This window comes from Saccopteryx leptura, chromosome 5 (genome assembly GCF_036850995.1).
Source record: "Saccopteryx leptura isolate mSacLep1 chromosome 5, mSacLep1_pri_phased_curated, whole genome shotgun sequence".
Taxonomy (NCBI): Eukaryota; Metazoa; Chordata; class Mammalia; order Chiroptera; family Emballonuridae; genus Saccopteryx; species Saccopteryx leptura.
In genome coordinates this window covers 163744193-163757437 of record NC_089507.1, presented here as the reverse complement: position 1 = coordinate 163757437, position 13245 = coordinate 163744193, and positions in this window count along the sequence as shown.

The following is a 13245-nucleotide window of genomic DNA, read 5'->3' as shown; positions in this document are numbered from 1 at the left end:
ACTGTATGTGTATGTGACAAATTCATTTTCCCTTTTGCAGGTAATGGGCTTCTAATGTTAAAGTTTCCTCCATGAAATAGAAGGTTCGCTTATCCTGTTTGGGTGCAGAAAGAGAAGGCAAATTTCTAACCTGGAACACTAAACCATGTTACATGTGGTCCCCCAAAGCTTAGGGCAGCTTGTTAGGGTCCCTGTTTTTTTTCTTGCTTTCTCTGTTCAAAGGCTTCCCCATTAATGGGAAGGGAAAGAAAAGTAACAAAACTGGCTTTCAGACTGCCTTCCCCTTCCCAGTCACTTCTTGCTACACATCCCTTTTTTTCTGCTTTTAAATACTGGATCCTAAAGTCTTTTTAACTTGAGAAAAGATACTGTATTTCCCCATGTATAAGACACACCTTTTTCCGAAAAAAAAAAATTAGGGTCTAAAAACTGGGTGTGTCTTATACAGTGGTTGGAGTATTTTTACTTGCATTTCCTGCTTTTTCGCACTTGTTTTTGCGCTCATTGTTGAAGACAGTGATAGGTGGGGCCTTAATGTTTTTAGAGGGAGTAGTGTAACACGGATAGGGTCTGGATTTGTTAAAGTAAAAGCATAATTCAAAATGAAGTAATGGACAGGAGATAGGTGATTTCCAAAAATACATTTTCACATTTTAGATACAATTCTTATGCTAGTTTCCCTGGAGTTGTTAAAATTTGCAGAAACATTTGTTTTTATTGAACTTGACAAAATTTTTGGCTTTGGGAATGAGTTTTCAGGCTTGGACCTGTGGTGGCACAGTGGATAAAGTGTTGACCTGAAACGCTCAAGTCCCTAGTTTGAAACCCTGGGCTTGCTGGTCAAGGCAGGTATGGGAGTTGATACTTCCTGCTCCTCCCCACTTCTGTCCTTCCCCAACCCCTCTCTAAAATGAATAAATTTATTTATTTATTTATGTATTTATTTATGTATTTATTTATTTATTTATATTTTTCTGAAGCTGGAAACGGGGAGAGACAGTCAGACAGACTCCCTCCCGCATGCGTCCGACCGGGATCCACCCGGCACGCCCACCAGGGGCGACGCTCTGCCCACCAGGGGGCGATGCTCTGCCCCTCCGGGGCGTCGCTCTGCCGCGACCAGAGCCACTCTAGTGCCTGGGGCAAAGGCCAAGGAGCCACCCCAGCCCCGGGGCCATCTTTGCTCCAATGGAGCCTCAGCTGCGGGAGGGGAAGAGAAAGACAGAGAGGAAGGAGGGGGCGGGTGGAGAAGCAAATGGGCGCTTCTCCTATGTGCCCTGGCCGGGAATTGAACCCGGGTCCCCCGCACGCCAGGCCGACGCTCTACCGCTGAGCCAACCGGCCAGGGCCAAAATGAACAAATTAAAAAAAAAAATGAGTTTTTATATTCAGCCTGTTTAAAAGTCTGAAAAAACACTATATAGTCACCAATTTTTTCTTTCATGTGTTAATGTCTAATTGCTTTTGTTACTGCACTATATATTTTTTTAGCCCCAGCAGTTTTAAATCTCATTTAAGACTTTAATAAATGATATATCTTTGCCTATAGCTCTTTCATTTTTGTATTATAGGTAAGTAAGGGTGGAAAGGTAACAATAAAAACTGCTGACATTTTGCTTGTTACAGAAATCTTAAAAATAACAATATATTAAATTTAAGTATTAAATGTTTCACAAAATAGTGATTCTTTAAGTTGCTACATTGTATGTTGGCTTTATATCTTAGCAGGCTACTATTTTTGGAATAAAGTAGGAAATAAACATTTCATTTTCTCAGGTGGTTTAATTTTTTCCCCCTTACTCTAAATCTTTCCGTGTCTGTACCATCACTGAAAGGATAAACTGGATAATTTCTTGTTATAGTAAATCCTCATTTATTAAAATATTTATTTTTTAATTTGTGTTGACATGGTTTCAAGTGTCCCCCCTCAATATAACACCATCCACATTCTGCATTATGCCCTGTGCAAAGTAAAGCCTCACTATAAAATAGGATTTTTCCTTCAGCATTGGTCTCTTAAATCATTTTCTTTTTGTTTATTTGTTTTATTTTTGCTTCCAGAATCAAAATTGTGTTCACCAAAGTGGTATGTTCCTTTCCATCCTATCAATAGTGGTAAAAGCAAAATCTTGTTTTGTTTGTATAGGCAGTTGGAAAGCCTTTGAAATACATGACCCCAAGCTCAAAAGGCCATTAAGGGAAGTGTAGCTGGCTACTCCTTACCTCCCTCCACCCTGCTAGAGCTTGCCAAAATTCAGCTGGCTGATTTTGGAAAACCCTTGAAATATGTCATTAATAAGTGCTTTCTTTTGAGATTGGGCTGTTGACCTCATTCGTGATGAACAAAACCTGGCCAGATCATGCAGCGTCCCCGTCCCCCAAGGGTAAGTGTAAGTGAAAATGTTTTAGCAGCATCACTGATAAATGTCATAACCCCAGCTAATAAAGATGATAAAAAACACTCAAGCTGTCAAGTAGGGGTATTTTTTGAGGGCAGAACAATTTAATTGTGAACATTTGTATGTTAAATGGCACGTTGTTGGCATAGTTTGAAAGCATAATTCTGGTTTCTGTAAACACCCAGTTTCTCCTAAATATTTGGGACAGTTTCGTAACACAGTGTAGGAGTTGTATTCACCAAACCCTTTTAAATTTATGCATTCTTCCCAGGCTTTTCACAATCCTAAATGTCTCTCCCCATCCTACTTCTGGGAGGGGGTGCAGTGGAAGGGACTTGTAATCAGCAGCCAGATCTGCCTGAGTTCAAATATGTTAGTGACCTTTGGGCTGTTAAAATAGCACAATCCCTCATATAAATTGAATACTCTTTAGATACCAATTATTGTATGACATTAATATCCCAGGTAGGTATTACAGCCATAGAGCAGCTATTCCCAATATTTTAACAGCAAAAATTTTCTTCCTCTTATTTCTTCTACACACTTCTATTTTGATAACATTTTACCTTCTAGGCTATTTATTATTACTCTTTTTTCCCCCCTTATCAGTCACAGATATAAACCAAGGTGAGTTCACTACATGTTTTATTTCTCTATTCAGTGATAGGATTCTATCCCAAAGTTAGATGTTTTGTCAGCCTTTAGGCTTTTGCAGGCTTGACATAGATTTTTTTTTTTTTTTTTTTTTTTTTTTTTTTTTTTTACAGAGACAGAGAGAGAGTCAGAGAGAGGGATAGACAGGGACAGACAGACAGGAATGGAGAGATGAGAAGCATCAATCATTAGTTTTTCGTTGCGCATTGCAACACCTTAGTTGTTCATTGATTGCTTTCTCATACGTGCCTTGACCGCGGGCCTTCAGCAGACTGAGTAACCCCTTGCTCGAGCCAGCGACCTTGGGCTCAAGCTGGTGAGCTTTTGCTCAAACCAGATGAGCCCTCGCTCAAGCTGGCGACCTCGGGGCCTCGAACCTGGGTTCTCTGCATCCCACTCCGACACTCTATCCACTGCGCCGCTGCCCGGTCAGGCTTGACATAGATTTTTGAACAGTGATACTGGCCCAAGGCCCACCTAGCCTTTGCAGCTATCTGGTGAGAGTTCTGGGTTCTCTGTGCCTACTGTTAACCTTTCTCTTAATTCTGTTGGACACAATATTTGGAACACCTCCTCCTTTAACTTCTCACTGGCCCTGGGAACAACCATCTGAACCACCCAAGTCCAGTGTAGTGACGGTTGCTTGCCCGGAAGCTTGTCAGTGTAAACAGCAGATAGGACTTGACTCGGTGCTGACATGAAGCTCCTTGGATGAACAACACTTGACTGTGAGATGGCAAAACAAAGCGGTATTTTCTACTCTGAAAAAGGTGTACTGTTGAGAGCTTGAACAGTTTAAGGCAGAAATATTGGAAGCTTATCCCTAAAAACTTGGGAAGATGGGGGAAAATGAGATAAATAAGAATTAAAATGAGGCCCTGGCCGGTTGGCTCAGCGGTAGAGCATCGGCCTAGCGTGCGGAGGACCCGGGTTCGATTCCCGGCCAGGGCACATAGGAGAAGCGCCCATTTGCTTCTCCACCCCTCTGCCGCGCCTTCCTCTCTGTCTCTCTCTTCCCCTCCCGCAGCCAAGGCTCCATTGGAGCAAAGATGGCCCGGGCGCTGGGGATGGCTCTGTGGCCTCTGCCCCAGGCGCTAGAGTGGCTCTGGTCACAACATGGCGACGCCCAGGATGGGCAGAGCATCACCCCCTGGTGGGCAGAGCGTCGCCCCCTGGTGGGCGTGCCGGGTGGATCTCGGTCGGGCGCATGCGGGAGTCTGTCTGACTGTCTCTCCCTGTTTCCAGCTTCAGAAAAATGCAAAAAAAAAAAAAATGAAAATGAAAATTAATTAAAAATGAATGGAAAGTGAAGGTATGATATACAGAAGGCAGTTCCTGGTTGTATCTATAAAAAATACATATTTTTCTTTTTTAAAGCAAAACAGTTGGAATACAGTAAAAATGTGGGGAAAATAGAAATAAGACTTGTCAAAATCGCCCTGGCCGGTTGGCTCAGCGGTAGAGCGTCGGCCTGGCGTGCGGGGGACCCGGGTTCGATTCCCGGCCAGGGCACATAGGAGAAGCACCCATTTGCTTCTCTACACTCCCCCCCCCCCTTCCTCTCTGTCTCTCTCTTCCCCTCCCGCAGCCAAGGCTCCATTGGAGCAAAGATGGCCCGGGCGCTAGAGTGGCTCTGGTCGCGGCAGAGCGACGCCCCGGAGGGGCAGAACATCACCCCTGGTGGGCGAGCCGGGTGGATCCGGGTGGGCGCATGCGGGAGTCTGACTGTCTCTCCCCGTTTCCAGCTTCAGAAAAATACAAAAAAAAAAAAAAAAAAAGACTTGTCAAAATCCTGATTTACACCAAAGTTTTAGGTGACCAGTGACTATTTCCACACTGTATTGTTGCCTGTTCTCTCAACCAATGTCTCCATCGCTCTGAGGAAACAATAACTTAGTACATATGAAGCTTATTTCCTTTCCTTCTTTTTTTTTGGTAACTTTGTGAGATAACTTTTCCTAGTTACAGAAGTAATACTAATTTTAGGAAATTTTAAAAACGGAATACCACAAAGATTAAAATAATAGCCTAAAAATCCCAAAGAATTGTATTTTTTTCATAGATAGGAATTCCTAATCTGAGTAACTTGAGATCCAGGCTAGGCCTTATAATGCCGGTGGCCAAGGCCAGGCAGGTCCATATCGGATTCTGGCAGACGGCAGAGAAACTGTGGAGCTGGAAAGCATTGGGCCATTCCCACTTAATAAAGTCTGGCAGCAGTGAACAAGCAAACAGGCAGAGGAAAACCGCCTCAGGTGTAACACCGTTGGCCAAGGCCAGGCAGGCAGACAAGCAATCCGCAATCCACCATATGCAATCTCCCGTTTGCCAACCCCGAGCGCAAGCACCCATAACCTTACATAGACCACACACACGTGGCACTGCCGAGTGCTCAGGCAACAATCAAGCAGGGGGCTTGCAGCTGATAAACCACTGAGCAAGCCTAACAGCTGTTTTTCCAACAGGTCTTAAGGGGACCCATGAACTCCTTAAATTGGATGTCAAGTTTACTGTTAAATACATTCATGGGAGCTTTTCTGAGAATGGTGCTCATGGCCTGATGAAAATTAGTTCCCCAAAGGTGTAGCCGCCTTCAGAGCATGACAAACTTCAGGTGTAGATCTTTCTTTTTAATTCCTTTTTTTAAAAAAATTTACTTATTCATTTTAGAGAAGAGAGAGAGAGAGAGAGAGAGAGAGAGAAGTGGGGAGGAGCAGTAAGCATCAACTCCCGTAAGTGCCTTGACCAGGCAAGCTCAGGGATTTGAACTGGCGACCTCAGCATTCCAGGTCGACGCTTGATCCACTGCGCCACCACAGGTCAGGCAGGTGTAGATCTTTTCAATTTATTTTCTTCACGTGTGTAGTGTGCTTTTTAAAATTCACCCTCTGAGCTTGCTCCCCTACAGTAGTTTAAGACCTCAGACCAATGAATCTAGCTGTAATTTGACTAAATAACCTAAGTTGAACAGGAGTCATAACTGCTGTCCCTAAACGATGGCGTTTGGTTGACATTCGTTCTACAAGTATGATGAGGCACATGAAGAATGTGGTGGTGCCTATGTCCCCGGAAACAAGATAGTGGGGCCTGTGGTTCTTCCCGGGGCCTCTGCTGGGCTCCCCTGTGGGCACCTGGGGCTGGGCGGTAACACAGGATGGGTTTGACTCCACGTCCTCCTGCTGACAGCCAGGTCTCTGAGAGGCTAATCACACACTTCCCAGGGTTGGATCCTGAGCCCTGCTGACCGGGGGAATGAGCGGTTCCTAGCTGCTAGGAGACAACAGGGAACTCGCCTGGCCTTCACCAGCATAATCAGATCTGTCATTGCCTTCAGGAACCGGCTTTCTTTCTGGACCTTGTTCTTTGCTTTGGAGGTAATGACTGCCATTTTCCTCTCGTATTTCTGCCATGCTGGGCATGCTTGTCTTTTTTTATAAGAGACGGGAGGAATTTGCTAGCCAGAGTCACAGCTGGCTCCCAGATGGCTCTGTCCCATGTCTCCTCTCCTTCAACCCCAACATCCCAATATTGATTTGCTTGGGAGGTTTAAACTGTCTAGAGGTGGGATGGGGGTAATCAGTTTCATTTTACTGGACATTGTAGAATTCTGCCTAAAACAGAAGAACTTGCCCTCATTTTTTAAAATTTTTTTTTGTGGCCCATATGGGGTGACCTCATTCTTACCCTCCACCAAAGATTGAAGATAACTTGAAAACTAGCAAGCTATTAATGACATTGCTAAATTAGACCTGGTGAAGAAACTCTTTTCCTTCTTTCTCTTTCTCTCTCTCTCTCTCTCTCCCCCTTTCTTTCTCTCTCCCCTTTTTCTCTCCATACAGACATACACAATGCTAGAAGCGTTCTCCTGACTATGTTCTTTGGGACAGTGAGTATGACATCAAAATGATCTAAGACAATTGTAGTCTCCAGTTCCCAGAGTGACAGCATTCACCTGGTTCAGGTGGAAAGGGGCAGCAGAGCTCAAATAGTTTCTTGCTACAAAGAAATTCTTTGGCGTCTATTTCCTGGAGATAATGTAGAGGATGCTAGCAGGTTTCTAACATACTTCAGCTGTTCAGGAAATGCTTTAAATAATTCCCTGCTCCAGAGAATAGGAGGAGGGCCAGAAAGTTGGATAAGTATTTCTCTCTTTCTTTACGCTCTCAAAAGCACTTCACAAGGACGCCCCTATTCACACACACGCTTCTGTGAGCTCTTTTCTGACTCTCGCAGCCTTTTTCTGTGGGAATGTTCTTTTTAAGAGAGTGGCGGGAATCCTAGTCACTCGGACTTCCCATAGCATCCTGGCCCAAGCTTCCTAAGGAACTTTATAAATAACAACTAATTAAGCTTGGAAAGCCCCATGAGTCCTCCCAGCCATTATTGAAATGTGGCCAGTTCTGAAGTGGACCTGCCACCTTCTCTGCCCTGCACAGCAACAATTGAAACAGTGGAGAGGAAGAGAACCCGCCTGCCTCATGCCATTGAAACTGCCAAGCAGAAGCAAGTTAGGCACCATGTAATTAATTGCCTCCTTGATTGGCTTTTTGCTGCATTCAATGGGGTTCAGATACTAGTGTTTAAATCGGGTCATTTACACTTTTGACCAAGATGTCAGGTAATTAAAAAAATAGAACAAATTTTTGTTTTTTTTTTACAGAGACAGAGAGAGAGAGTCAGAGAGAGGGATAGATAGGGACAGACAGACAGGAACAGAGAGAGATGAGAAGCATCAATCATCAGTTTTTTGTTGCGATACCTTAGTTGTTCATTGATTGCTTTCTCATATGTTGTGCCTTGACCATAGGCCTTCAGCAGACCGAGTAACCCTTTGCTCGAGCCAGCAATCTTGGGTCCAAGCTGGTGAGCTTTGCTCAAACCAGATGAGCCTGTGCTCAAGCTGGCGACTGCGGGGTCTTGAACCTGGGTCCTCCATATCCCAGTCCGACACTCTATCCATCGCGCCACCGCCTGGTCAGGCAAAATAGAACAAATTTAAGATTAATTTTTATCTGAAGCAGTGGTTCTCAATTGAGGGTGATTTTTGTCTCCCTCTCCCTGCCCAAGGAGGAATCTGAGAGTCTGGAGATATTTTTGGTTGTCACATCTTGGGAAGAAGGATGCTACTGATACCTAAGTGGGCAGAGGTCAGCGATGCTATAAACATCCTATAATGCACAGGCTGGAACCCCACAATAAGAATGACCTATTCCAAAATGCTGAGGTTGATAAAACCCTGTCTAAAGGTTCAAAGAGATTCAGTGTTGGCTTGTGTCCCCTCTCTCAGCTGTAGATGCTATATTGCTGACCTTTGAGCCCATTCCAACCTAGGTTCTATGCTTCTGGGCACATCCTGGGATCCTGGCTCAGCCCTGCGATCGATGCACCTGCAGACAGTGACATTCCCCTGAGCCGTGGGGTGCTGGAGACACACCTTGCCTCTCTCTGCACCATGTGTTCCCTAAGAATTATATGCATTGTGCATCTTGTGAGTGCTTTTTTTGGAAGAGGATCCACTTTTTGCATAGTTCCCAGTTGGGCTCCTGAGCCTTGAGGTTCTCTTGCCCCTGCAGTGAGTAGAGGGAGGTACAGGGGCTATTCAGTGAGCAGCTACTTATTCCTTTCTGAAGGTCCTGCTGCCAGGGAGACCTCAGTCTCCACCTCATGGGCTTGTTATGAAGGTTTAAGTGGCTGAATGCAGTTAAAGTTAGGACAATGTGGGGCATGCTCAGTGACACTCAGCTGTTGGCAGGGTGGGTGGTGGTCTTTGCCTTTCAGAACCCCCACAAGTTCTCAGCAGACTTAACATGGGAAGCTCACATGGCAAGCTTTGATTAAAAGGCAGAGAGGTTTGGAAAGTGAAAGGAAACACCGTATCTCTGTCTTTTTAATGATTTTATTTTACTCATCTGCAAGCTCACCTCCCCTTGTCCTAACACTTATTCTGAGCCCCAGAGCCCGTCAGTGGGTTACTCCCCGACTCTCTCCTTTGCCTTTTCTTTGGGCTGCTTTTTGTTGCCTCCACATTACTTGGTAAAGAGTAAGGAACCAAATGCCCAATCAAACCTTGATTCAATTCATCCCACCTAGAGCCCATCAGCTCTGTTCTAATCTTTAATTAATGGGGCCATATTTGCTTCCAATCCCACCAATTAAATCAAATCTACCTGACTCAGCAGACTCTCCTTCCTGGACACCACCTCCCCTGCCATCCTGCTTCTCCGCCATCACAACAAAAATCCCCTCCCAGCCAAAAACTTTAGCTTTGAACTCAGAGAGTTTTAACAGGTAGAAAATTAACATGACTTCCTGTCACTTGAGGTTTCTGAAAGGCTGATTTGAAGAACAAAGATGTTTCTAAAACTTTGGAGATGCAATCTGTCTCAGGGTCCCAGATCCAGCGAACTTCCCCCGAACTGGGTGATGCAGCACCAGAGGGTTTCCAAAATGCTCTGTGTGTTGACAGTGAGCTCATTCTTTTGGTTTGACATAAGAAGGTGAGAAACAGTGCTTTCCTTAGAGTGGTGAGTCAGAGAGCGGAATTTATTGGTTAAAACCAAACCAAACCAAAGTATTTTTATTTCTAATGGTGAGTTACTATTTCTTGCATGTTGAAAATGTGAACCCAGGGTGTGGGATTTGCTATGAAAAGTAACATGGGGGATACTGAGTTTTGTGTCTTAGGGAGTGGGGAAATACAGAGTTATGAAAGCTGGTGACTTCCTTCCTACTGGAAAATCTGCCACAGGGAGGCAGTAGAGCTTAGTGGTTAACAGCATGGGCTCTGGAAACAGATTTGAGGTTGAATTCTGAATATGGCACCTAAAAGTTGTATGACCTCCAGAAAGTTACTTAACTGCTCTCATTCCAGCTCAGCAAAATGGGGATAAAGGTGGTATCTAACTCCTAGGGATATTCTAAAAATGAATGAAATAATCAGCTCCATGAGTAAGCTCTCAACTGGTGTTAGTTTTAAAAAGCAGGATACTGTTTTGCATATTTGGACGTTGTAAGACAGTAGGTCTTAAAAGTTTTCATTACAAGAAATATTTTTTATAACTATGTATGGTGATGGCTGTCAACTAGACTTATTGTGGTGATCATTTTGCAATATATACATATAAAGTTAGTATGTTGTACAACTGAAACTAATATTATATGTCAATTATACCTCAATTTTTAAAAAGCAGGAGTTGAAGGGGAGGGCAACAATTCTGATATATAGATGATAGATAGGATTTTTTTTGTGTGTGTGGCAGAGGCAGGGAGAGTCAGAGAGAGGGACAGATAGGGACAGACAGACAGGAAGGGAGAGAGATGAGAAACATCAATTTTTGTTGCGATTCCTTAGTTGTTCATTGATTGATTTCTCATATGTGCCTTGACCGGGGGACTACAACAGACCGAGGACCCCTTGCTTGAGCTAGCAACCCTGGGCTCAAGCTGGTGAGCCTTGCTCAAACCAGATGAGCCCGCGCTCAAGCTGGTTCGGCATCTCGAACCTGGGTCCTCCACATCCCAGTCTGATGCTCTATTCCAGGGGTAGTCAACCTTTTTATATCTACTGCCCACTTCTGTATCTGTTAGTAAAATTTTCTAACCACCCACCCATTCCACAGTAATGATGATTTATAAAGTAGGGAAGTAACTTTACTTTATAAAATTTATAAAGCAGAGTTACAGCAAGTTAAAGCATATAATAATTACTTACCAAGTATTTTATGTTGGATTTTTGCTAAGTTTGGCAGAATAAATCTTTATAAAACAACTTACTATAGTTAAATCTATGTTTTTATTTATACTTTGTTGCTCCGCTAGTGCCCACCATGAAAGCTGGAACGCCCACTAGTGGGCAGTAGGGACCAGGTTGACTACCACTGCCTATCCACTGCACCACCACCTGGTCAGGCTAGATAGGATTTTTTTGAGAACTTTTTTTTTCTAGGTGATTTTGAAAGTTTATTAAGCTGAGGGCAGTGAAACAAGGAAGGGCCTAGAACAGAAGAAACCTTATGGTAGTGGTTCTCAAAGTGTGTGCTAGGGCACACTGGTGCGCCCTAGAAGATTTCCAGGTGCGCCCTATGGTATTCCAGAGAAATATGTGCCTGTTAGGGACCAAAAACCCAACAGAGTTTTTGGAGTTTAGATTTTTGGGGGACAGAGGTGTGGGGAATTGGCTATAAGCTGACAGTCTGCCTAACCCCCCACCTCACTTGTCTGATTAGGTTACAAAAGGCTGTTAAGCTGTGGTGCTGGATTGTTTACACTACCTACCCCCCCCCCCCCCGCCATGTTCCCTGGAAAGACTGGAGGCAAGTTTCTTCTGTCCTTTGTTTGGTGTAAAGTTAAGATGATATGTATGGTGGGGGTTTTCTGCACTCAACACAACTAAAAGTAAAAAGAGAGGAATTCTTCAATGTATTGATGAGGAAATGAGAGTTTGCCTTTCAAATATATGCCCAAACATTGAAGGAATCACTAGGAAACATCAGGCTCATGTTTCTTATAAACACAAGAATGAAAAAACAACATATTGATTCCCGGCCAGGGCACACAGGAGAAGCGCCCATTTGCTTCTCCACCCCTCCACTGCGCCTTCCTCTCTGTCTCTCTCTTCCCCTCCCGCAACCAAGGCTCCATTGGAGCAAAGATGGCCCGGGCGCTGGGGATGGCTCTGTGGCCTCTGCCTCAGGCGCTAGAGTGGCTCTGGTCGCAACATGGTGACGCCCAGGATGGGCAGAGCATCGCCCCCTGGTGGGCAGAGCATCGCCCCATGGTGGGCGTGCTGGGTGGATCCCGGTCGGGCACATGCAGGAGTCTGTCTGACTGTCTCTCCCTGTTTCCAGCTTCAGAAAAATGCAAAAAAAAAAAAAAAAAAAAAGAAAAAGAAAAAACAACATAGTCATGCTGGGACTGGCTGAATTTACTAAATCTTACTAAGAATGTCTCTCTCTATATAAAAAAGATAATTTTTTTAGTCATTTTTTTATTTTTTAACCCTTTTTTCTTACAATTCTAAAAAGCATAACAAAAAATGTAACATAAAAATGTTTTTTAATGTCAGAATAAATTTAATTTTGTCATATTTATTTTGTTTAATTACTGTAAAAGCATGCTTGGACTTTATATTTTTTTCTTTAATATTTGACTTAATTATTATAACATATTTCTCAGAAATTTGTATATAGTGCGCCTACAATTATTTGTAGGATTTTAAATGCGCCCTGACTTCAAAAAGTTTGAGAACCACTGGGATAGTCTATGTAAGGCTATGAGTGCTTGCGCTCAGGGAAGATTGCGGATGGTGGATTGCCCACCTGCCACTGTGAAGGGTCACATTTGCTGTTTGTTTGCCTGGGAGGTGGTTTCCCCTGCCTGTGTGCTTGTCCACCGTTGCGAGACTCTATTAAACAAATTGGCCCAATGCTTCCCAGCTTCACAGTTCCTCTACCATCTGCCCAAGTCCAGTGTGGACCTGCCTGGCCTCGGCCACTGGCATTATATCTGGCGTAGTGAGCAGGATTTGGATCAGATCGGTATGGTGCTACCAACACCCTTGAAGAGTAGGGTAGAGAAGTGGTCATTGTTCTCCAGCGTATGATTCCCGTGGCTTTCCTTTTGGGGGCCATAGGCTGGGTGTTTTTTACAGCTCTGTCAGAAGAGACTGAGCACCAGCAACGGCGTGAACTGGAACGAACTCTAGAGAAGGAGTCTGACCGGGTTCGAGAGCGGAAGCAGGAGATGCAGTTCCAGGCTGAGCACCAATGGTGCCTGGAACTGGAGCGGTCGCTGGAGAAGGAAGAACAGTTTCATGAGCTGAAGTTTGCCCTGAAAGCTGCACATTGGTAGTGACAGTTGTTGGAGAAACAACTGTGAGTTCAAGAGCTTAAGTTCCAGCTTTAGGCAGAAAGCTAGCAGCTGCAGGAGCCCACGCAGGCGTGGAAGAAGGAGCACATTCAGGCAGGTGGAGTGGCTCTGGGTCCGCTGTTGTAGTTGTTTCCGACTCTTCTGAGGAGAAGAAGGTTTGAGATGAAACTGCCATCAGCAGACTCAGAGCCCAGTTGGTGCTCACCCCACAGCAGTGGCAGCAGCTAAGAGAACTGTCAAGGTGGCACAGGCCTCAAATGTGTTGGCCTTGCCGGGCCGTGTGAGCTTTCTGAGGAGTTTGGATGGGGCTTGTGGCAAGGAACAG